We start from the raw sequence: 22,367 nt of genomic DNA, 5'->3' as shown, positions 1-22,367 counted from the left end.
GGGGGGTTGATCAGGAACCAGAAGAGGATTTACACACAAGTGGGAGAATAGTTGAGGTATGAAATGAATACTTTACATGTATCTTTACCAAGGAGAAATATACAACCCAGGCCATGGTGAAATAAGAGGTAGTTGATACACTAGAAGGATTTAAAATTGATACAAAAAGGTATTAGATTGGCTGTCAATTCTTAACGTTGATAAAGCATCTGTACCAGATGAAATGGATCCAAGGATACTGAGGGACGTGTGAATGGAATTTGCAGAGGAGTTGGCCATAATTTTCCAGTCTGCCTTCAACTTAGGGATGGTGCCAGAGGACTGGAGAATTGCACATATTACACCCTTGTTTAGAAATGGCATAAATATTGGCATCCATTCAATTCCTCCACCACCAACGCACAGTAGCAGCAGTGCGTACCATCAACAGATGCACCGTAGAACTCACCAAGTGTCCTTAAGCAATACTTTGCAAATCCATGACCACTCTCATCTAAAAGGACAAGGCCAGCAGATACATGGGAGTATCACCACCTTCAAGTTTTCCTCCAAGCCACTTCCCATTCTGACTTGGAAACAAATTGCTGTTCCTTTACTGTTGGTTCAAAGTCCTGAAATTCACTCCCTAACAACACTGTGGGAGTATCCACATTGCATGAGCTGCAGTGGTTAGGAAGACAGCTCACCGCCTTCTCAAAGGCAACTAAGGATGGGCAATAAATGCTGGCCAGTCAGCAATACCCATATCCCTTCAATGAATAAAAAAATTAAAATCCAAGTAATTGGCCAGGTGTTTTAACTGCATTGGTGGGGAAACTTCTAGAAACAATAATTCAGAACAAAATTATTAGTCACATACACAAAAGCCAATATGGATTTGTTAAAGGAAAATCATGTTCTAATAGCTTACTGGACTTTTTTGAGAATGTAACCAAGGGTTGGGTGAGGGCAATGCTGTTGATGTGGCATACGTGGATTTCCAAAAGGCATTTGATACCGCACCACACACAGACTTGTGAGCAAACTTCCACCTCATGGAATAAAAGTGACGATAGCAATATGGATATGAAATTGGCTGGGTTACAGGAAACAGGAGCGTAGTGAATAATAAATGTTTGTCTTTTTGGACTGAAGGGAGGTTTATAGTGGAGTTTCCTAGGGGTCAGTATTGGAACCCTTGGTCTTCCACTTATATATTAGTGACGTACATTTGGTTTCACATTTTGTAGATGATACAAAACTTGGAACTGTTGTGAACTGCGAGGAGGTTAATATAAAACTTCAGAAGGACTGAGACAAATTGGAATGGGCAGATAAGTGGCAAATGAAGTAATTCATTTTGAAAAGAAAAAATAGATAATGGATACAATTTTAAAGGAGGTTCGGGAGCAGAGGGATCTGGGTGTATATGGCAATGCTGCTGGGCCAACATTTCTTGTCAATCCCTGAGTGCTTTTAAGAGTCAACTGCATTGTCACATTGGAGTCGCATGTAGGCTAGACTGGGTAAGGACAGCAGATTTCCTTCCCTAAAGGACATTACTGGACCAGATGGGGTTTTCTTTTATGACAGTTGACAATGATTTCATGGTCATCATTAGACTTTTACTTCCAGATTTTTATTGGATTCAAATTTCACCATCTGCCATGGTGGGATTCAAACCCGGGACCCTAGAGCAGTACCTGGGTCTCTGGATTGCTAGTCCACTGACAATACCAGTAGGCCATTGCCAGACTGATACAGGACAGATGGGGGATGGGGAGAACATGTCATAAAGCATGCAGTACCCTGGTCTTTATTACTGGAGGCATAAAGTACAAGAGCCTTTATAGCGAGGGGGATTGAATATAAAAGCAGGGAGGTCTTGCTGCAACTGTACAGGGCACTGGTGAGGCCGCAGCTGGAGCACTGTGCAGTTTTGGTCGCCGCACTTGCGCAAGGATATTTTGGCCTTGAGGGAGTGCAGAGGAGGTTCACTGGGCTGATACTGGAGATGAGGGGGTTGAACTATGAAGAGAGGCTGAATAGACTGGGCTTGTACTCGTTGGAATTTAGAAGGATGAGGGGGGGATCTTATAGAGATGTATAAGATAATGAAGGGGATGGATAGGGTAGAGGTGGAGAGATTCTTCCCGCTCAGAAGGGACAGCAAGACTAGAGGGCACAGCCTCAAGATAAGGGCGGGGGGGAGCAGTTTAGAACAGAGCTGAGGAGGAACTTCTTCACTCAAAGGGTGGTGAATTTCTAGAATTCTCTGCCCATTGATGTGGTAGAGGCTACCTCGCTAAATATATTTAAGACACGGGTGGATAGGTTTTTGGTAGGCAAGGGAATTAAGGGTTATGGGGAGAAAGTGGAACTGAGCCACTTCAGATCAGCCATGATCTTATTGAATGGCGGGGCAGGCTCGAAGGGCTAGATGGCCTACTCCTGCTCCTATTTCTTATGTTCTTATGAGCAAGGTGGTTAGACTGAATTTGTACAAGAGACTACTTCAGCCTCAGCTGGAATATTGCAACCAATTCTGGGCATCGCACTTTACGAAAGATTGGAATGCAAGAATGCAAAAAAGGTTTACAAGAATGGTTCCAGAGATAAGAAATTTTAGTCAAGGAGGTAGATTTGAGAAGTTAGGACTGTTCTCCTTGGAGAAGTGAACTCAGAGGAAATTCGATAGAGGTGCTCAAGATCATGAGAATAATAAATATTGTTTCCACTTGTGACAGCTTCAAGAATGAGAGGGCGCAGCTTGAAAGTAATTGGCAAAAGAAGCAAAAGCGACTTGAGGAAAAGCTTTACTATGGCATGAGTGGGTATGGTCTGAAATGCATATCCTGAGAGTGTGGTGGAAGCAGGTTTAATCAAGGCATTCAAAGGGAATTAGCTTGTTGGCTGAAAAGGAAGAATGTTTAAGATTGAGGAGAAGGTGGGGTAATGGCAGTAAGGCAAAATGCTCATTCAGAGAGCCGGTGCAAACGTGATGGGCCAAATGGCCCCTTTCTGTGCTGTAACAATTCTGTAATTAATTAGGAATTTATCTTATGGCTGTTTGTTGGGAACTGGATGTGGATAAAACTGTTTCCTATATCATAACCTTGATACTTCAAAATGTAATTGTGTGTCTGAAAAGTGTCTGAAAACTATTGAGATTTGTGATAAAATGCTTTATAAATTGAAATATTCTGTTCTTTCTCTTCCTTTTTGTTCTATGAAAGCAGGTAGTGCATTGTACTTTCTGATTCCTTAATTGGTTTGCTTAATTGGTTACAGAGAACTTTTTCGGATAATTTTTTTGTTTTAGAAAGGCACCCAGAGCTCAGTTGCTAAAGCAAGTGTGTAACTAAGTCATGCAAGCCCTAAGCTTTCTTGTTCCTGATCAGCTGGTAAGTAGAAATGTTACTGGGGAGTGGAGGTGGGTTAATTTACTATCTAGTGACTTCATTTGGAAGGTTCGTGTGTGCCAGTGTGGTGAGATTAGATCTGGGTTTGGCTGGAATGCCCTCCGTAACTATGTATCTTGGCATTACACAGGTTTGTGTGTAAACAGTAGTCTTTTGGATAGGATGTCAAAGGGCACTTAGAAACTGTAGTCTGTAAAAAGTCAGAAGCCAGCAAATGCCATTGTGAACTGGGCACGGAATTATTCCTGCAGCGTAACAGAAACGGAATATGCTGGAGTATTTCAAGTCAGATGAGGGTCAGCCTGACTCTCAACGTTGGTTCTATTCTCCCTGCACAGACACTGTCGGACCTGTTGAGGGAGGCATCTAGTATTACAGGAGATCAGGGAGCCGCAGGCAAAGAGGACTCAATTTCAGGCTACTGCGTCACCGGTAGCTGGTCTCCCTGTCAGGGAGAAAAGTATTGGGAATAGGAGGAGGCTAACTATAGGTTCACAATTGCTTCTTCCATTTAAATAACTATCATTTTCAAAAAGTTTACCCTTTTTGGCTGTGTCTAGTGGTTTCTTTCAGCTGACTTATGGACCAGACAGCCCAAATTGTGAAGAGGCAGCTGCTAGATCTCGAGTTTACATCTGTTTCAGGCACAGGCCCAGGCTACCTCCTTCTCTGCCTTCACCAATTTAACAGGCGGCGTGCTTCTAGGGTGTAACGAGCCTGTTAAATTGGGGTTTTTTTTTTGAGAATTGGGTGGACGACTTCAGCCGCTGAATCCATAGAGAGGGCAGCCCTGATGTTTCTGAGCATACACCACATCCATGGTGGTGACCGTCTTGCGCTTGGCATGCTCGGTGTAGGTGACCGTATCCCTGATCTCACACTCCAGGAAAACCTTCTGCACCCCACGGGTCTCCTCATAGATCAAGCCCGAGATCCACTTGACCCTGCCATGGCGAGCCAGGCGGTGGATGGCTGGCTTGGTGATGCCCTGGATGTTATCACGAAGCACTTTGCGGTGCTGCTTTACTCAGCCTTTCCCAGGTCCTTTGCCTCCTTTCCCTCTGCCCAATATGATTCTTCTTCAGTCAAATTGCTGTTGAAATGCTTAGGCATCCATTTTGCAGACAGACAGACATTTCTAAAGGTGGGTGTAAAGTGAGGAGGACAGACAAAATATGACATCGATAGCAGCGTTGCTCTGCCACTTGCCACCGAGTGAAAACTGAGAATTCTGCTGCTTTAGTAAATGTTTTGGCAGAACAGTTGCCAGCACTGAACACGCCCGAGCTGGACTCAGTTGACGGGGAGGAGGTTTGAACTTTTGTACCGTGCTGGCAGCGCGCTCATTCACAAAATGTGCTCAGAATACAGAAGGACAATGTGTGGTTAAGTACATCAGTGACATTACCTATAGTTATCACAGGAAATTGGCACGGGGGTCCAAAATATTAGGTCATCCGTAAATTAATTTTTTGTTTGCAGTGTGATGAAACATTCAATTGTCTGCCCGCATGAGTTATGAATCCTTGAAGCGCAAGTAATTGGATCGACCTGCAGGAAAGAAGAATTATATCTCTATTGCTACAAATCTGAGCGAAGCTGTTTTATCTTGTGCTGGGTCAATGAGCGCCTACATTTGAGAAAGGTGATAAGATATTCTTTCCCTTCAGCAATGAGTTGTTAGTAATGTTGCTAACTTGAGTGTTTGGCTGCAATAGCAAATTCCTGCTGTTAATTGAACCTAGTCGCTTTGAGACACAGCAGCTTTGCAGACTGAAAGGTCAGGTTTGATGCTGGGAAGCTGTATTCAGACGACACTCAGCTTGGGCATCTGAGGGAGTTCATATGATGCATTGCACACCTCCCTGCCCCAGATGGAAAATCCTTCTGACCCTGTACTAATTCAATTGCTTCACTTTAAAATCTGGGATACTTCATTATCGCGTCTATAAACATCTCCACCACATTCACGGCAAACACTTCAGCAGGTTATCCATGCATTCTGAATACCTATAAGTAATTAATGCAGCAAGGTGCCTATCAGAATGGCAAAGAACAATCCAGTTATAATTCCAGCAATTTACAGTGTAAAGGCCCTTTTGGAAGAGGCTTTTAATTCAATGATTATCATACATTGATGACTATTTCACAGCCATGCATCGTGACGATTTAACATATATGTTTCATAAATAAGTTTTCAGCAATTTTAAGAAAAAAGATAAACAATTGAATCCACCAGACAATTTTAAGCAATGAAGCCACTTCGAAGCAGTAAGGTACCTTCCTTGCCAAGCTACTGTTACGAGTAATTTTCTCTCCAGGTTTGGTAGCGAGGTGATAGGAATAACCACATTCAGGGCTTTAATTTGAAGTTGCATTTACAGCAGCATGAGCAACACGGTTTCAAGAACAATTTATCATCCAATACTCAATGTATTATTTCACTGGAATCAGATTCATTTATTCAGTTCCAGACACACTGTATATAATGTCCAGTGAATGCTGTTTGTTATTGAAATGAATTGGGTAATTCTGGGCTAAGTAAATTAAAGTATAGCACTGGATATGCAATGGTACTCACGTGCCGTTTTTATTTTCAATCATCCAAGTAACTAGAATATTTGTAAAAATTAATTATCTCAGTACTTTGCAGCTTTTAAAGTCCTTCCATTCAATCCAGCTTCGTTATGTGTTTGAAGAGTGCCAGGTTGAAGACCTCATCTTGTTTCAAATTTAATAAGCTAGAAGACAAATAAGCTCGATAGATTACATTAGCATTTAAAAATATAATCAAGGAATCATATTTGCATACCACCACCTGCAAATAGTTCACAAATAGCGATGGTGAAGATTATTGTGCTACAATATGTTCATTTAGGAAGAACAAGAAGCAAAAAAAAATGCAGTAAAAACCAGAGAGTACTTAATTTCACAACTATGAATGTCAAATGGAGAATTAAATAATTTCATTGCTTCGTAATCACTTTATTTGTATTTTGTGTCGATTTAGCTATAACTATTACAAATGTGCAGGGCACTTTAATTATCTACAATAAGTTGTCTCTTGCTTTTCATTCTTCACTTCCCAACTTTTACCATCTTAAATATACCATAGTACTGTACTGTTATTCAGCATGCTTTAATGAATGGAGGGTTCACATGTCATAGATTCCCTCAGGTCAATCATTAAGTTGTTCAAGCAACAATCAAAAGCAACGATTAACTTGCCACCTCTACCGGCTATTATCCTTTCAGCGAGTCCACTTAGACTTCAGAACTAGATTCCAAAACAGCCTCTGAAGTATCTATCTCAGTAATAAAAATGACAATTCATAGTTTGTCCCTGAAATATTCTTGCACACAGCAGCAGCCCATTTCAGCAAGGTTCAGGAACTAAGTGAGAGGGCATACTAGTTCTCAGACGTGGCATTATAGATCCTATTGGAGAAAGGATGATCTGTATTCACCAGGCAAGGAATCAACCTTGCCTTCCTGCCTCTCTGTCCTGCAACAGTTGTTCATCTCCTCCAATTCCTCCTGCAAAACAAGGTGGCCCTAGCAAGATGCCTGTGACTATTTCTTTTTCTCCCTTTCTTCTTAAGACTCCTATGAGGCATCCAGAAAGAGGTGAACACCAAGTCCTGTTCACCTATTATCCCTGCGTTTGCTGACCTGCATTGGTTTCTGGCCAAGCAATGTCTTATTTTTAAAATTCACGTCTGTACTTTTATTTTCTTCACTACCTTTGTACCCCCATCTCTGTATTCTTTTTCAACTCACAAGCCTCTGAGATATCTGCACTCCTTATCCTGGGCTCTTGAGCATCCCTGATTTGAATTGCTCCATCGCTGGTGGCCTTGCCTTCAGTTACCAAGGCTCTGAAACTCTGCAATTCTATGCCTATATCTCTCTCACTATCCTTCTTTATGCCCATGTTTAAAACCTACCTCTTTAACCAAGCCAGCTGACCTAACGGTCCTGCTGCTGGCACATCTCCTGCTGCGGGTTTCCTAGTGGTGTGGGGTGGCTTGAGTGGGAATTCCCATTCTGAGCGGCAGGACCAGAGGATCCTGCCACCAGCAAATGGTGTGCCATCTCTTGCAACCGAGAACATTGAGGGAAGGCCAGAGACTCTTGTTCAAAATCTCTGTGAGCTGTTGCATTTCCTACCACTCCTGTGACATACTTGGGACATTTTATTATGTTAAATATATGATGTAAGTAGAAGTTATTTTTGTCTTGTGGTAGCACACCTCTTTTCAGGAGAAATCCTCATGGAATTACTGAATTGAGGAGTGTTGATTAAAAATTGGCAAAATGTCTTCGGAGTTTCCCTTGTGTTTCAAACCACCAGCAGCCTTGAGTGAATATTGAAAGGTGATCTATCTTTAAGTAATGCCCAAAATCCTCTGCCTTGATGAATTAAATGATGTGGGTATGCCAGCGTTGGACTGGGGTAAACACAGTAAAAAGTCTGACAACACCAGGTTTCAGTCCAACTGATTTATTTGATAGTAAATTTACTAAATTTAAATTTAGTGAATTTACTATCAAATAAATCGGTTGGACTGAAACCTGCTGTTGTCAGATTTTTTGATGAATTAAACACAGTCAGCCAGTTGTCATTATGAGAGGTCATAGGTTAGGTCCTAGCCACCCAAAATGCTGTGTAGTCTTGAGCACTGAAAGCTCTTAATAGAGGCAATCTTCAACTCCTTTATCAAGAGGGTGCTTTGCCTGAAATGTAGGTTAAACCAGTCTTTCAATTTGAGATCCAACCTTGGTGGCCTCAAAGGCTCCTTACTATGTAAAATATCTCAGAAAAATCTGCCTGCATGAGTTTAATGCATTTTTCCAAAATTTAAAAATGATAATCGTGGCATGTCGAGTACAAATGTGGGCAGCAAACTTGTGTGAGATTCTTACCAATGCTACACCTGATGTCTCCACCAAATTCCTAACTAAAGGCAGCCTTTAGTGTCTTTCACAGACCACACAGCTGTGACTAGAGATTCACCACTTCGGGAATTAAACCTATTGCCTAAATCTCCACCAAAAAGAGGCTTAGAGGATTTGCCGCTGGCCAGCTGGTTTTATATCAGGAAAATCTTTTTGTTAATGGCTGAACATGATATTCATGTATCCATTACGTTGCAATTGTGAGTAAACTTTTTGTTAGTTGAAGAAATATGAAAAGCGTGGTGTGAGTTATTGTTGTGAAGCTGTGTTTGTGATGGATTGTATCACAGTGGTAATGTTACCGGACTAGTAATCCCACAGCTCAGACTAACGTTCTGGAGACAGGAGTTCAAATCCCACTGTGGCAGCTTGGGGACTTCAATTCAAGTTATTAATCGAAACTGGAATAAAATGCTAGTCTCACTAATAATAACCATGGTTATGATCTTTACAGGTCATCTGGTTCACTCATGTGCCATCCTAACCCATTCTGGCCCGTGTCTGACTTGCAATGTTGTTTACTCTGCCCTCTGAAATAGCTTAGCAAGACACACATTTCAAGGGCAATTTGGGATGGGTAATAAATTAAGGATAGCTAATAAATGCTGTCCTCGCCAGTGATGTTCACATCCCATCTAATTCCATCAGCGTACGCTCATTGTTAGGCCAATGCTATCTGTGCTGGCTTGACTGCCTTCATTGGATAGATGGTCACCATTCACCTAAAGAGCTTTAGTATGCTGAACTGACTTCTGAGGAATTTAACCTTGAAAAGTGTGAGGTGATGCATTTTGGGACTACTAATAGAGCAAGGGAATACACAATGAATGTTAGGATGCTAGGGACTAGAACGATCTTTGGGTGTATGTCCAGATTCCCTGAAGGAGCAGGGCACGTAGATAAGATAATCAAGAAAGCATATGGGATAATTGCCTTTATTAGCTGAGGCACAAGATGAAACTGCAGGAAGGTTATGATGGAACTGTATAAAATGCTCATCAGGCCACAGCTAGAGTACTGTGTGCAGTTCTGGTTATAAGAAGGATGTGATTGCACTAGACAGGATGCAGAAGAGATTCACCAGGATATTGCCTGAGCTGGAGCATTTCAGCTATAAAGAGAGGCTGGATAGACTGAGGTTGCTTTCCTTGTCAAAGTTCTTGGCTCGGATGCAGAAATCGGCAGAATATTACATATTTGGACCGCCTCGTAATGAAATGTTGCGAGACAGATTGAGATGTGGCATAAATAACCTATCCAAAAAGAGAGGGAGTTCACTTGAAGAGGGAGGAATGAACTTTCCATGCAGGTGAAATAACCTAATTAGGCTCCCAAGTAGATGGCAAGGGATTACATCAGTAGAGGATAAAGGCCATCAAGGAAGCACCAACCCCAAGGAACACCACAGAGTTGAAATCTTTCTTATGATTATTATGGAAAATACATCCTCAACTTGACTTCCATGCTGGCTTCCCATAAACGCCCTGCAGTGAAAATATCAGAGATGGTCCTGGGAAGCTCCTCAAACAGGGGCTTTTTTCTAAAGTTAAATATTTACTACTGTCATCTAAACCTACTGGCCCATTTTGACCCTAATAAAGAACTTGTGTTGATTTGTGACGGTTCCTCTTCTGAGGCTGCTATGATGCTGTAACATTGCTGGAAGGGTGGGAGGGAAAAGCCCATTGTGTATGCCTCCCAGGACACTTTCAGACGCAGAGTGAATGTGTTCTCAGATGGAGAAAGAAGGACTAGCTGTCACATTTGGCGTCAAAAGTTCCCCTCTATTGTCTCTGCTTGGATACAGTGCTGGGCCTTGTTATTGGCTGTGTATGAATATCTGCTGGAGCACATTTCTTGAACCCAGGTAGCCAATGCTGATGCACTGAGTCAGTTCCTGTTGTTCACACGCCTGACTCCTTTACCAGCAGTGGGAGAGGTTGTGATACTCTCAATGTTTCAGCATTGTCCACAAAGCAGATTAAAGCCTGGACCTAAAAAGATCTAACTTTATCTAAAATAAGACACATGACTACAGAGTGGCAAGGACAATCCTCTGAAGAAATGAAACCTCGCCTCATTGAGAAAGATGAGTTTAGTGTTGAAGACAGGATCATTCTTTGGGGGTCCCGAGTATTTGTTCCATCCCCAGGACAGCATTCAATATTAATGGAATTAACCTAATTGTCAACCTGTGTATCAAAAATGAAAATTCTGGCTAGGAGTTATGTGTGGTAGCTCAACCTTGGCTCTGATATCACAGACTTGTGAAGTGATTATGATATGTGCCAGGAAAATCAATAACTGCCACCCTCAGCCTCCCTACATCATGGGAGTGGCCAGGCAGGCTGTGGGTGCATGTACACGTGGACTTTGTCTGGCCTTTTATGGGTTCCATGTCTTTAAACACACTCCAAATGGTTGAAGGTGCACCAAATGGGTTCCATGATTACTCGAGCTTTGATTAAGAAATTGCAATAGCTTCAGTACACATGGGATATTGTATGTACTGGTTTCCGATAACAGCACAGCCTTTACTGGTGGTGATCTCCAGAACTTTGTGCTCTCTAATGATATCCAACACGTCCAAACAGCACCTCATCACCCATCGTCAAATGGATTGGTACAACTGCCGGTTCAAAGAACGGCATGAAGAAACAATCAGCGGTATCCATAGAGACCAAACTGGCATGATTTTTGTTCAGTTATAGCACCACAACGCATACAACAACAGGTATTGTCCCAGCAGAGCTGTTCATGGGACGATGGCTTTGTACCAGATTAACCCATCACTCCCAAACTTGGGGGAGGCTAGAGTCCCAACAAAATAAAACAAAACAGAAATTACGCTTCTGCAAGGACAGAATTAATTAATTTTTGCAATGGGTGATCTGGTTCACATGAAAAACTTTGGGGCTGGTCATAGTTGGACCCCTGGAATCATTATGGAGAAAATGGGACCAGTATCTTACAAGGTCAAAGTCCAATGTAAAACAAGCACTGGAACTATCTCAGCCAGGAGTCAATGCCTCAGCAGGCCTCACTATCGGCTATGAAGACGGCCGCTTCCAGTGTTAGTGCTCCGACTTGAAACTGACTCTGAATGGTGAAGGTACAGACTAGGAGACGGAAGCTGAAGAATCGGCCCTCCAGGCTAGAACAGAACCTCGAGGAATCAACATCAATAACCATGCAATGCTTTCTCCAGAAACAAAAGTCCCCTGTTTGGTTTATGCCAACTGACCCAGTTCTATCTTCAATGACCTCAGACTGACCGTTAATTGGCAGAAAGGACCTTCTTGCAGTGGGGGTGCTCAGGAAGACACAGATCTAAAGGAGGGAGGGATGTTTTGATGGCTACAAAAGATACGGGGCATCATCAGAAGATCTCCCATGGGCTTTGTGAAAAGCAAGCTTTTTTATTGAGCAAGTGCAGGTTTGCCCAATGAGAAGCGGACAGCGGGTTGCTTGTCCCGGACTGGCATTGCAAGTCCCGAAGTGTAGACTGTCTAGCTGTAAGCAGGGCAGCGGCCCTTCTCCTTGGGATACAATAAAGGGTCTTTGGTGATGGTGGGAATCTGGAACTCACTGTCTGAATGGGTGATAGAGGTGGGAACCCTCACAACATTTAAGAAGCATTTAGATGAGCGCTTGAAACACTAATATAAAATGCTTCAGAGAAAGTGCTGGAAAATGGGATTAGAATAGATAGGTGCTTGATAGCTGGGCCGAAGGGCCTCTTTCTGTTCTGTAAAGCTCTGTGACTGTATGACCTGCTGGGCATCCTGCAAGGGATTTATTAAGATGGTGGATGTTGACACTGGGAGACAGTCGCCAATGGTCATGATCTCAGGAGGCTGACTGAGTGTTGGAAAAGGTGAGAAGAAATGGAAGACTCAGCTCTGGGTCTGCTAACTCAGAGTAAAGAAAGGCCAGAGAACTCTGCATACTCTCAATTCAGTGTCATCATCTGCAACAAATGTACTGGACTGGAACTCCTAAGCCCCATCAGACCATGTTCAACACAGCGTTGACCCCCGAGGTCAAAATAATAATCAAATGAGATGAAACCAGCCAGGAATCCCATCCCAAAATTGATTTGTTTCAATCTTACCTCAGCAGAACATACCACTATTTCACGCTGCCTTTTGTATTCAGAATCCCTCCAGTGCCAAAGGAGATCGTTTGGCCCATTGAGCCTGCACTGACCACAATTCCACCCAGGCCCCATCCCCATAAACTCACATGTTTACACTGTTAACCTCCCTGACACTAGGGGGCAATTCATCATGGCCAGTTAACCTAACCTGCACATCTTTGGATTATGGGAGGAAACGGACCATCCAGAGGAAATCTATGCAAACTCCACACTGACAGTTGAGTGAGACTGGAATTGAACTTGGGTCCCTGGCTTTGTGAGCAGCATTGCTAACCATTGTGCCACCCATGTTTCTAATTGTTTTGACAAGAAATATTGGAGCTAGAGCATAACCATGTCCTTGCCCTCAGTAGAATCTTCTATATAGAGTTCTGCTGATAAATCTGTTGTCTGCATCTACACCTTTAAGTAAATCCACACCAATTTCTAACAGTATCTGCTCTGTTGGTTGTGTGAATGTGTCCTTTGTAGTTTTGACTCTGGTAAATTGTTGCTGAAAGGGAAAGCGTGAATTTTATGAATGTGAAGCACAAACAGCTGTATTCATTGATCTGGAGCTCTTGTTTTGACCCTCGTGCTGTTTTCACCAGAGAAATACAATGCTTGGGTTCGCCTGATTGAAGCAGTGAAACTTTCGGTGCCCTAAAAGCAAAAAGCAAGGCCACCAATAATAAGTTGTCAAGTGGCAACATTTGCGATTTGAATATCTGGAAGCCCTAAAGTTTGCTAACTGTTTTATATCCCAAATTGTTTCTGTTTGAATAATGTCCTTGAGCTCAAATGCTACACTCTGACATGGAATGGCTGTTATCACTTCTTGTAACCAGTTTATGATAACAGAAGGCAACAGGTCAGTGGATATGTTACCATCCCTGTAGCGAAACCAAAATAATCAAATTTACTAAATGATCCCCAAATGAAGAAATTACTAACAAGATTTCATTTTTTTTGTAACTTTTACTTTAAACCCAATCCGCATCAACGCAAATTAAAGATGAATTAATGGGCAAATGGTATTTCAAACCTAAAAATTAATTTCACTTTAATTGATACAACAAAGATACATCTTATGTAACTATGGCATCAGTGCTCACGTACACACGTAGCACCATGAAGTTCTCTAACTCTAACCCAACTCAGCTGATCAGGTCTCACTTTGTAAACACCAGCAGCCGTATTTCATTTGAGGTGTTAACCATATCGGGGAACCGTCAAGACATGTCTGTAAATCCTCTCCCGCTTGGGTCATGCCAATTCTGAGCTTGTGAGAACTCCCTTTCAACTGACTGACCAAGACTACCTGGTTCACAATCTGGTCCTCTGATGCACACTCTCAGCTCTTTCACATGCCTGAGCTACTCGCACCATTTTTAGAATTCAGTCCCTTTTAGTTTGCTCATACATTGGTGACGTGAGCTTTTGGAGTTCTGTTCCTCTTACTGCCAAGCACAAAACTTGCCTTTTGTTCGAGACCTATGCTGTCTTCTGCTTCAGTGACTTTTGAGTTCCTTTTTACTGCCTCTGTATGCTTTCTCCTTTGGGTGGAATTCTTTGTTTTTGAGACAGCATGGGGTTGGTTACTCTGGTGAGGCCTTTCCCGCTGATAGAATGGCAGGATCCCATGCCAGATTCTGTGCTTGGAACGTTATTAGTTATGCACATGTGGGTGCCACTCCAAATCAGCTGGCAGGCCGGTAAATTATTTGTTTGCCCGCTGTCAGCTGGTGGGTTTGAAGGCACCATATTTAAACATCGGTCCAGCTGATTTGCATCACTCTCTGCAACCTACCTGTCTTCATCAGACCATGCAGTAACCCAGAGGGAAAATGTTATCAGCCTCATTTAAGAAGTCTGTCCCTTGATTCAATGACTGCCCATTACCCCATTTGGATCTCTACCCACTGCATCTGGAGTCTTTCCACATTGCCTTCTGATAAACAGTATGGTTTCCTGTAATTCCCTTGCTTGTGAGCTTTTAATGCAGTCTCGTTGGGGTCCAGGGTCCAGCTTCCTTCCCCATTAACTTGTGTTATTCATTATCTTCAACCTCCTTGCCCCTCTGCCTGTCATTTATGACTTCTTGCCTTGCCCTCCCCTTCCCCCACATTGCACAGCCCTCCTTACACATTGTCCCATTCCCCCCTTGTCTTCATCATAACAAGCACCCCTGCCCTGACCTTGCCTCACATCACACTGCACCCCTAGTTGAACTTTGGATCTTTTGGTGGCTGTACGAATCCCATAGCACAATGATGTCCAGATAGACAATAGTATGTGGGTCCATAACTCCAGGTACAGTAATGAACCGGGGTGGTGACATGGGTCCAGCAGCACGGTGCTGTCCATGAAATCCAACTCGGGATAGAGATGGAGGCAGGAATTGGTCTGCCCCAAAAGAATGGCATAAAGTGCAACATGACCAAAGCAGCACTATGGCAGGTAGTGTGTCACACTGACTTCAATATCTCTAGCGGGCTGAGGACTGTCTTGTGCACGCTGTTGTTGATCAGTCATGTTTTAGGCTGACAATGTCACACTGAGCCAATGTAAGATTGGACGGTCTGATAGGATTCCAGAGGCAGCTGTTTTAATGAACTTTCATGAGATGCAAATGAATGCAAAGAACATTCATGCCACCAGTCAGCGGCAACATCGACTCATCATTAAGAGAATTGAAAGGTGATTTTACACCAGTGGGTTTCTGACATTTTGACCCCCACTAGTTTCTTCACTCCTGCCCTCCTCCGAACCCTCTAAGGGTCAGATGGGAGAATTCCGCTCTCTCTGTCTGGATCTTTGCAATGGTCACGTTCCATCCCCAACTCTCCTTTTGTATCTGATCAACTTCCTATTGCTGCTGCTTCCAGGTCAAAGGCTGCCAAGACGCATCAGGCTTATGATTCAAGATAATTCCAATTGATTCCTTTACAATTGATGTAAACTCTTAAAGGTCAAAACCTTCCATCCTCATTAATTCTCCAGTGCCACTGAAAGTGAACAGAATTTTGGCTGGCATTCCAAATTTTCCATTCCCACTCACAACAGGACCTGCCATGGATGAAACTGGAGAATCCCACCCAAGGTGTTTTTTAAATTAAACATTCTTAAAAACAATTACATATTCTCCAAACATTTTAAAATAATTATACATTTTTCTTACTGTTGCTGCATTCAGATCAAAGACGGCAAGGCACTGAGATACATCTCATGGCTACCTTCACCAGTTCAATGAAATAACCAGGGACTTATCTGAGGAATTATTTTCGTTGTTAATTATCTCTTTCTCCTGATCATGCAAGGAAAGCAAGTTCCTGCATCTTTCTGAAGGAGCTATTCTCTGATAATACAGATGTGATGCTGGAGTTCTCCCATCCTGTCCGCTGTGGAAATTGGGGGGGCAGACCATGAAAAGGCCCATTGACCTCGGGCAGGATTCTCCGGTTTTTAGGTGAGAGCGGCTAGAGAATCCTGCCAATGGTGTTAGCTTGTCAATGGATCAGGATGTATTAGAAGAAGGGGAGATTTAGTGCCCGCGTTCACCACGAGCATAAATGGTGACGTGTAAAACCCCACGAGTGCTGGAAACCGAGAACCTCGCTGGTGAGATCTCGTTTTCCAATTTTTGCAGCCCAGGAGGTTTGGCAACCTCATTTCAATACATTAAAATATAATTCCTCCCCCTATATTGGCCTCCCACATTAGGAACTCCTGCTTCGCCAGAGCGACATCACATCAGTGAGGTTTACAACATATTTTTAAAAACAGGAACCAAGTAAAGGGCAACTTCTGGGCAGGGACACAGATAAGTATAACCTTGGACGAGAGGGCGGGAGGCCTAGTAGATAGCTAGCTCCTTAAAGGGTAGGTTCCCTATTCCATATAGAGGTATGGATTCCCAAGAATGGGTTCAGTCTCAGAGCGTGACGGTGTCGTGAAGGGGTCCTTTTTTTTTTATTGGCGATTGGGTGCCCTTTAAAAATGGGATCCCTGACTTCGCCAGCTTTTTCAGGCCCCTTCCTGACAGCGTGACAATGTGAACCACGCCTCCATTTTTGTGCTGCACTCTGCGCAAAATGTGGCAAGAAAAGCTGGCCATGCCGCTGACGAGCTACACACCAGTTTTCTCCTCTCAGCCAGCACTCTGGTGCAGAAACGGGAAGTATCTGCCCTAAGGTTAGTATTTTTTAAAGGTAGTGAGGTAGAATCACTCTGAACATTGCTGAAGAAAAGTTAGCCCATTTCTGAAACAAATGTTAGCCCCAGCATTGGCACAACCATGGCAAGAAGCTAATAAATTAACATGCCCCTCCGGCAAGCAGTGGTACGATTATTTTGTGAAATGGCTTCACAAGGACATGTGTCTGTGTGTAAACAGTTGAAAATTCAATAAAGCAAAGAGTGTTACCTTCTTGAGCGATAAGGCAGGCACTCGTTGTGAGTCTAACAGCTGAAGTGTTGCTTTTGACAGCCTGGCCACCATCTGTTAGACTCAACACCTTTTCCAGTGACTTAATTCTTGAATGCTCCTGAACTGAATATATTGCACGTAGCAGCTTTGGATAGCTTCTCCTTGAACACTGCCCCATTTATTTCCATTTGAGGCTGTCAGTAAAGAGCAATTGACTATACGCAGCAGTCTCTGGCTCACAGGTCACAAGAATTTTGAATTTATCTGCTGAATGCTTTTTGTTTGGATTTTAAATGTTGCATTCCATTTCTACTCTTAAATGCAAATTCCCAGGTTCACAGCTCACAGCCATTGAACTGATTCCCATGGCATTTCTCTGTGAGAGTTAATGCTTTCACCTGCTCTATTAGCATTTTCAACTGTTGGAGGAGGTATTTAAAAATAGAATTAGCAATAGATTCCAGACGCACTGTGCCATTGGTCACCTCCTTGGTTGCAAATCAATACTTATGTGCATAACTAAGAAGCTCAGAGGATCTTGCCAGCTTTGATAGCAGCAGCCCTGTAGTGGCATTACTGAAGGAATTGGGGCCACTTCAAAAGGAAGAGTCACCTAAACTATAAAGGAAACGATGGGTGGAATTCTCCCATTTTGAGTCTAAGTGGCATGGGAACGTGGAGTGTTGCCCGCTGCAGAGGCTGATGGAAACACTCCAAACCTTCTGGCTTTGATCTCATTAATTATGCAGCTGAGTGTTTTGTGCCATATTCCGTGGTGGGGCAGGCCTGATCGGCATGTAGACTGTCATTATATTTGAATGCCATATTGAAAAAGGTCCCAACGTCACTGACCCCTATTTGAAAAAAAGACAGTGGACCCCTTGAAAATGAAGATGGCTCACTGGGAACATTGAGGCTGGAGGATGGATTCTGCCCCCACCCACAACCAGGACCCTAATCTAAAAGGACCTCCTCCAGGTGTACCTCTTCCTCACTGCTGCGGTGTTCCAGGGTTATGCACAGCTGCCATCCTAAACTACGGAGGCAGCCCCAGGCATTTTTCAGGTGACTCTGACACCAGCGCGCCACATTGTCCTAATGGTGTTTCACGCTGGTGTGTTTTCGTATCAGCATTGCTGAGAATATAGCACAGGGGGATTGGGCCTTCAGCTGCATTCCATTATTGGAATGCAAATGAGGATTGTACTGGCCTTTTGATGAGTTTTCCCACCCACCATGGTGGGCATTGCTGGAAGATCCTGCTATAAATCCATATCGGCGTAAAACCAATTTTGGACCTCTCTCTGTTTTCTTCCCACATTGGATTTGCAGACTGCCTCCAGAAGCAGCTGCTTGTTTGTAATGGCTGATGGGTTGAGTGTTCACCGTAAACACAGGTGAGCAATATAGATCCCCTATTGCAGGTGTCTCCTACATCCATCAAGGAACATTCAGATATAGAGTAGTGAATTCTGACTTTCTGATGGCTTACACATGAGTTACTTGTTTGGCCCTGTTGATGCTGTGCAGGCGACTCCATAATGTTAGCAGAACAGCACAACACCGAGATTATTACAAAGTACTTTATTTGAAGAAGTTGCGTCATATAAACAAAACGCAAATTATGCAAAAAAGCAAAATTCCTGGAAATTTTTGCATTAGGAATAGAAGTCATTGGCAATAGCTTTCATTTATGTTGTACTATTAGCATAACATTTTGAGACACCTCGTTGATGGCAGGCTAGTGACAAGCCAGGAAAGATATGATTACTGGGGTTAAGGAGAATTGTAGCATGATATAGTGCAGAAGGGGGCCATTCGAGCCACTGTGCCCATGCCAGCCATTTGAACGAACAATCTGATTGGACCCACTCAGTTACCCTTTTCCCATCACTCTGCAATTATTTCCTCAAGTATTTATTTTTTTTAAAGAGGGTTGAAATAATGGAATTATTCAGATAAGAAGTGTGTTGACTTGTGCCATTTCGTAATTGATCTATTTACAGAGGACAGTGAATGAGTAATCTGTCTTGATGTCATTTGTCTTGGTGCAAGGCGTTGTGATCTGTTTGGTTGGAAATCCATATATACCATCACATGTCGATGATTATGGTGTTTTTATTCTGAGTCATTTTCCATGCTGTCAACTGGAAGTATAATCTTATAAAACTTTCTGCCCACAGATTACTTGAGAAGACCAAAGCTGATGAGGAAAGGGAGCAAGCAGGACAAAGAATGTTGGAAGTAATTGAGGTAAATGGTGTTTAAAGGTGCTTTTCAATATCGAGCAATTACGCCAAATTTAACTAGGAGTTACCATGTGAAAGGCCACAGTAGGAACGGTAATGAGTTCTTTCCTTGGAAGTAGTGCAGCTTCAAAAGTAAACAATCACTTCTGTGATTAGAGATTTGTGTCTTCAACTTTCTTAAGACAGTTTCATGTAACCGAATAGCCTTGAGGTCCCAGGGCCTGCGCACTTCTGTTTTTAAGCATGATTGTACCCACCTAGGTCTCCCAGTAGCTACTGGAGTTGCGCAAACTTATAAGTAATGAAGAGTACACTGCTTCTTGTCAAATTTCATGACTGGAAAGTAACTTGGGGTGATTTTTCTTCTATATAGAAGTCACTACATGAACACAAGTTCTTGTTCTTGTGCTTGTGAGACAGCTTAAATGACTAAGTGATAAGAAATGCGGGATTTGTGTTTCTAAATAAATTATTGTTGGAATGTTTGAATTGAGATGTTGGCTGCTCTCTAAGCTGCTAATATGACTGAATAATATAAAACTCATGATCAATTTTGTTATGATGATGGAGGCAAAGAAACAATGGAACTACACGCAAAATATTGCACTTTAAAAAAGACCTGAGTTTTATTTTTTTAAAAATGGACACAAATCCAAAGTGTATACGCAAGCCACTGGCTGGATGGCTGCAGGGTGATTTTCCATGGGACAATGAAGCCTCTCCCTGCGTCCAGACACGGTACTCCTGAAAGAATCCAGAGACTTAATGCCATCTCTGATAAAGACAAAGGGACATAATGGCCATTGCATCTCAGGAGATCCTGTAAGTAATATCTAGATAGAATTGTGGATTCCGTTTTACACTTGGAACATATAAAGGCTAGATTAAAAGCCAGCTGAAAGAGGTGCCCTGTTGTCTGTGTGTGTACAGTGAGCGGATAAGCAACTGGATGTTTTACACATTGAAATTGTGTGACATAGTAATGGAAGCAGCCAGCAGTGCTGCTGCAAAATAGCTATTTTTGCAGGTATATTGTCTCTTTCTGTCTCTGACTGTAGAAGTCAGCCCCAGTCAGCAAAAGGATCAAACAACAGAGCTCAGGAATCAAAGAACTAACTATTCCCCTTCAAAGGGCAATTCTACTGGAACCTCAAAACTAACTATCCACCAACCAAAGTCAACTCTACTGCAATCCGGAATCTTAATGGCCAAATGCTTCTTCATCATCTTCCCATGAGTTAAGGACTGTTTCAAATACCTTTTTACTTGTATTTACTTTGGGCTCAATTCTCACTTCTAATCTGTATCTAGATATCTGCATGTGCTTTTCCATTTCTCTCTTTACCCTTTTTAAGCGGTTAACAAACTCACTTGATCCTAATTCAAGAAAGCCTAGCTAAGTTGGCTGCTTTTAGAAAAATGTACCCATGGGAAAGGGAACCAACAGAGCGGCTGGGGAGTTGGGGGGGCAGAGGTATCCTGGGTGGACAGTGACAAACAGAATGTCTCACCCGAGATGTCACGGAGGGAGGTGTGGTAACAATTGTCTTGAACATTACATTTTTTTAAAAATCTGATTGACTCAGGACAGCACAATGGTTAATGACGTTCATGGGACAAATTCATGGTGGCACATGCACTGTCCAGTTTGAATCCAAGTAATGGACAGAAAGATTGAGGAGCTGCGAATGAAAGGGGAGAGTTTATCATAGTGTCTGGGAAATGGTTTAAGTATTAAATGCCCTGTGTCCTGCAAATTTTAAAGGCAATCAGGTCGGCTCTGGTCTTTGGCATGAAGTGCCATTTTTACTGCAAAATGATATCTGCAGTCCTCGTACAGACTTGTGGCAGGATTTTACTGGATGCATCAATGAACGTGTACAGAGTGCCTGCTGAAAGCAGGGGTCTATTTTCTTTTCCGAGGGATCTTACTGAGAGAGATAAACAAGGCTGCCAACCTTAATTCAGTCATGGGCTACCTTTTGCTTTTTGGAAGCTGAGTTTTCATTGGTGGATAGGGAGGAAATGGGATGATCTTTTCCGAAAAAGAGACAACGATAGAGAAGAACCAACAATTGACAATGTCAGTGTGGGAGCAGGTCAGATATGTTAATCAACATTGGCAAATCTCACCTGAAGGGCAGCCATCCCTTGACTCAGTTCATAGTTGGCACTTTGCAGAGTTTGTAAAGCACATCAAAATATCTGGAAATCAGGAATGAAGAGATCAGAAACACTGGAAAGGAGCTTTCAAAATCTAGGTTGATTTGAGAATACATTTATTTCTCTACAAACTGTGCAAAAGGGTTCCAGATTACTATGAATGCTGAACTTGTCAGCATTCATGAGGTAATGTTACCTGCCATCTCAGTAGCCATCATGCAAATACAATTCAAATTTACAACAATAAATTACCCCACCCACCACCACAGGGTAACAGGGAAAATAAAAGAGACGATCCTTTTCTCTACTGGTTGCTGCACTCAGACATTTTTGGCACGGGTGGCTCCCAGGATTCGTTCCTGACTGTGTAACTGGATTTCTGGATATCTCCCCCACCCTCTTTTTTTTCCCTCGCCCTTGGAATCAGAAGCAATGGCAGCAAGGTGGATTGCATTGTGATCACCAGGCTTGTCCTTGGGCCCTGCATGGTTTCATGGCTAAACGCATTCTTGGCAATAGCCGCCTCTGAGGCAATCCCACTGTGTTCCAGACATTTGAAGCCTACAACTTAGCTACAAAAATAAGTGTTGGAACTATTCAACAGATCAGGCAGCATCAGTGGAGAGAGAAATGTTTCAAGTGGATGAACAGTCAATATTGACCTGAAAAGGTAACTTGGTTTCTCTCCACAGATGCTACCTGGCCTGTTGACTATTTCCAGCACTTTTTGTTTCTATCCCAGTCTTGCTTGACCTTTCTTCCTATTTCACTTCCTCTCAGGCAGTTAGGGATGGACAACAAATGCTAGCCCAGTCAGCGATGCCCATGTCCCACAAATGACTAAAAAAATGTAAGCTTATTCATTGAATTCAATGTTTAGTGAAAGTGATGTCGAGAGTTGGCGACTAAGGACCAGTGGCCATTCGCCGAAATTATTAATTGATGCCCTGCATTCTCGTTGTTATTTCTTCCTCCATGCTATCTAAAAAGGAACTACTTTTGTTATATCAAACGATTTGGGTGTATGC

At 42.7% G+C, this 22,367-nt stretch overlaps 1 protein-coding gene across 3 annotated transcripts in view; it reads left to right on the top strand.

Moving 5' to 3' along the window:
- ptprea (protein tyrosine phosphatase receptor type Ea) overlaps positions 1-22,367 on the top strand; it is a 261,033-nt gene that overhangs the window by 50,363 nt on the left and 188,303 nt on the right. For all 3 annotated transcript variants that reach the window (XM_080205632.1, XM_080205628.1, XM_080205629.1), the window contains exon 2: positions 19,111-19,180. The gene's annotated coding sequence lies outside the window, so the exon portion shown is untranslated. The remainder of the gene's footprint in view (positions 1-19,110; positions 19,181-22,367) is intronic.

Source organism: Carcharhinus amblyrhynchos, chromosome 17 (genome assembly GCF_965287045.1).
Source record: "Carcharhinus amblyrhynchos chromosome 17, sCarAmb.v2.hapA, whole genome shotgun sequence".
NCBI lineage: Eukaryota > Metazoa > Chordata > Chondrichthyes > Carcharhiniformes > Carcharhinidae > Carcharhinus > Carcharhinus amblyrhynchos.
This window is presented reverse-complemented; position numbering and strand designations above follow the sequence as displayed.